At 44.5% G+C, this 4127-nt stretch overlaps 1 long non-coding RNA gene across 1 annotated transcript; it reads right to left on the reverse strand.

Annotated features, from left to right (window-relative positions):
- Positions 1-582: 582 nt before the first annotated feature.
- Positions 583-3365, reverse strand: Gm33277. Its single transcript, XR_388561.2, has 3 exons — positions 3008-3365; positions 2541-2725; positions 583-2163 (listed from the first exon to the last, which is right to left on the reverse strand). It is a non-coding gene; the product is annotated as a predicted gene, 33277 (long non-coding RNA).
- Positions 3366-4127: the final 762 nt, after the last annotated feature.

Raw genomic sequence — 4127 nt, forward strand, 5'->3', positions numbered from 1 at the left:
TGTGGCTCTTGATGATAGGTCCAGCCTGGGTCTCTCTTCCTGTGGTTATGTGTGGGTTCTGATTTGTTCTCAGATAAAGGAGACAACATACTCTTTTCCACCAAAGAATATCATGATATTATGTGGAACAGACAAAAGACCAAATCAAAGAAAGGGGAATTCAGAGAACTCTGAGATCATTGATTGCTATCCCTTTGGTACTCTGAAATTTTGAATACAAATAAAATTTAGAGCAGAATCGGGCACAGTTAATTCACAGGTGCATCCATGCATTGAACACATTTAGTTTTAAGACGTTAAAAGACAGATTCTCTTTATTGAGTACGAGTGCATTTTCCTTCTCACCAATATTCTCTAAACACTGCAGCACAGCTATCAGCTTAGCGGCCACACTGTATTAAGTATCATCGGTTGTCTAGCGGTGATGTTAAATGTATGGGAGGATGCACCGAGGTTGTACAAATACTGTGGTACTTCACATGAGGGACTTGAGGGCCCACGGATTTGGTAATGTGTGAAAGAGCATTCTGAATCCAGCCCTCTAGGGGAGACAGGACACTGTGCTTCTAAACTGCACACAGGTAACTTAAAAGGCATGCTTTATTTCATATACTTAACTCTCAGGAAGGTAAATTAGGCCGTAGAATAATACCGAAGACCCCTTTGTATCATGAAATGTGCCCCCAACAAGCTGGTGATTTTCACTCGCCACACCCACCTCCCCACAGAATCAGCTTCCAGACATCCACGTTCACAGAGCTTGCCTGGCATGGTGGCTCTGGCTGTTGTTTTCTGTCCCTCCCACTGGACAAATCCCTGTACTCCCCCCTCTGGCAACAGGACTGGATGGCATTTAGAAGCAAGCTGTCTCTTGGAAACTGAAGCCATTTTGAGAGGCTGGGTTGGGATGCAGGGACAACTGGCATTCAGCTGAGTGGGAGGAGAAGGAGAAGCAGCTTACCAGCTTACCAGCTGCTGAGGAAAGTATTTGTGATGAGAGAGAGAGAGAGAGAGAGAGAGAGAGAGAGAGAGAGAGAGAAGGTATGGGTGTGTATCAGTACTCTTGTCTGCAAGTCCATGTGTGTGGAGGCCAGAGGTGAATTCTGGGTATCTTCTATTGACCTCTATTTTCTTGGTTGTTTTTGTTTGGTTGGTTCATTGGTTTCTTTGGTCATTGTTTGGTTTTAATTTTGTTTTTGTTTTTGAGATAGGTTTGGTTAGACTGACTGGCCAGCAAGGCCCAGAGAGTCTGCCTGTGTCTCCCAAACCTACCCTGACCACAAAGGGGTCATAGCAGACACCCACCATCACACCCAGCTTTCTACCTGAGTACTGGGGATCTGAGCGAACATCTTCATATTTGCTTTCTTATTGAATATTTTATCCACTGAGATATCTTCCTAGCCCTCTAGAACCTTACAAAGGAAATCAGCTGTATGCATTCGAAGACAAAGAGAGTCTCGGAAGCCAAAGTAGTAACTGATTTAGACATACAAAACCGAGGGACCAGAGAGCATCCTCTTCCTCCGTGTGACAGAACCACAGATAAAGAGGGCTCCTTACAAAACTCAGGGGAGTGTGGAAGGCACGCTTGTAGCTGTGAGGCTTTGTGAGATTCGAGCAGCAATTTGGGCCCTGTTCCTTTATGTTTATAGAGTGAATATAATGCTCTTTTTGACTAAGAGTACACATGATGCACAAAGGAGATAGTGCAATGGTAAGAATTCATTTCTCTACACAGTCCTCTTTCTTTTTACTCAAAACAGAGCAGAATATGATGAAAGAGGCTGATTCCTCACCTGAAAATATATCCTCAAATGAAAAATAAATCATCGAGTTTCTCACTATCGCGCATCATCAGCATCCCCCTCTCTCCACGAGTATGGAGAGTCAGCAGCTGACAGTGCAGCATTTTCTGCCCTAAACAGCCCCCCCTCTCTCTGGAAGGACAGCCAACATATGTACAGCAGCAGGTGGTAAAGGCCAGTGATGAGTTCTGGACACGGAAGCAGCTCACCTAGCCCCAGGCTGTCCCAGCCATCAGCCACGGCATGTGTGGTCTTGTCCATTCCTGACAGTCATGTGTTCCCATTCACTCAGTATAAAATGCAGTACTGATGTGTTTGCTGCCTTCTGTTCTTCCATGGGTCGTTGTGACAGGCCCTTAAATACGAGGTTAAAAAAAATCAAATAACATGAGAAAATATGTTATACAAACTTAGAGATTTTAATTAATGCCAGACCAAGTTTATCTGTCTTCTTGGGAACCCCAGGAAAATCCTCAGTCTTTCCCTAGTGTCTCATGGTCAAATCTGGCACCTACTAGATCACCTTCAGGCCAGATCACTTAGAAATCTATTTTGGCTTAGGCTACCGCCACTTGGCAGCCCTTATCTATTCCATAGGAAAGGACTTAGAGGGAGATTGGTGTCATATTGAAACAGCCCAGGCCTCTACAGCCTAGGAATGGAGTTCACAATCACCAGCAAGAAGACACGGGTAAGTATGGAATGTTGAACCTGATAACAAGCACCTGTTACCTTCCAGGCACTGTGAGAGGCTAAAGATGGCACCTGGACTCCATGGCTCAACTCGTAGATCTGGGATCCACAGTCTTCCATTTCCATCTCCTGCAGTATCAATAATGCTTCTTTGGTTGCAGCACGGTGGGGAGAGCTTCCTCATAGGAGAGATGCTCAGCGTGACGGTGGAGAGGCACTGTGAGCTGTCAGTAACAGAGAGTATTCCACAATTCTGCAAGCTTCATGGTCCTCTCAGTCTGTGCAGATTTCAGACTCAGAGAGGAATATCAGACTTGTTTGTTCCACAAGACTAGAAAACATTACTCTCAGTTTCAAAGAATCAATCAAGCCTGGAGCTGCCTGTTTCCCCTTTTCTCTCAGCTTCTCCTTCAGTATCCCCCTCTCCCTCTTCTTCATGCTACCTACTAAAAGTGTATTTAAAAAATTGAAGACCGGGAACACCACTCATTGGACACAATGCTCACCTGTAAAGTACAGTGTGTGTATCCCAGGAATCCATGGAAAAGCCTGGTAGGTGTGGTGGTTGTCTCTAATTCCAGCATTTAGAAGATAGAGATGGCGGAAATCCCTGGGCAAGTAGGCTATCTAGCCTGGTAAGGGCTGGTGAGTTTCAGATTCAGGAAGAGATACTACCCCTTAAGAGACAAAGTGGGTAGCTATCATGGAAGAAACCCAACATCAACCCCTGACCTCAGCAGGAACATTCACATATAACACACACACACACACACACACACACACACACACACACACACACACACACAGCAACAAAGAAAGGGAGGTTTTCCTACACTCCCAGAGACTTGACCCTTTCCCTTCTAAGTCACTATATAGAACTAGCTTAATTCTCTTCTTAGCCTTAAAAACAAAACAAAGAAAGCCTGATTATAATTCAGCCACTGGGTTAAATAAACAATGGGCTTCCACAGGAATAGGGCCCCTCCTTTTCTCCCTTGCCTTCCTCCTAGGGCAGAGCTTGAAGGATTTTTTTTTTTTTCTGGGAAAGGATTTGTTGCTGACACAGAGAACAAAAGAGGACCCAAACTGATGATTAATTAGGTCCTGAGTCCAAGCCAGGATTCAATAATGAACATTCATGAAAGAGACTCACATCCATTTACATGAAGAAAAGTTGAGTGCAAAATGGTTTTTGTAACATAAACAGTGGTGTGTGTGTGTGTCTGTGTATGTATGTGTCTGTCTGTCTCTCTCTTCTCTCTTTGTCTCTTTCTCCCTGTCCCTGTCTCTCTGTCTCCCCACCCCGTGTGTATTTTTTATCTCTTTGTCTCTGTGTCTCTTTCTGTCTCTGAGTCTCTTTCTGTCTCTCTGTCTCTGTATGTGTGCATGTGCCTGTGTGTGAGTGCGCAATAACGCTGATCTGAGGTCTAACTGGCTATGAGCAGAAATTTCAGGGAGTGTGATGCTCGGGCCAGCTCACTGAAATCTTTTGTTTTAGTTCTTACAGGCTCTGTGAACTTGGATGAATAAATGAATCTCCTCATTCCTCATCTGTAAACTAAAGTTTTCTCATCTGGAAAGTGCAAAGGAGGAAACAGTCTCTACTCTGCATTGGAGTGAGGTCCA

This window comes from Mus musculus, chromosome 11 (genome assembly GCF_000001635.26).
Source record: "Mus musculus strain C57BL/6J chromosome 11, GRCm38.p6 C57BL/6J".
Classification (NCBI taxonomy): domain Eukaryota; kingdom Metazoa; phylum Chordata; class Mammalia; order Rodentia; family Muridae; genus Mus; species Mus musculus.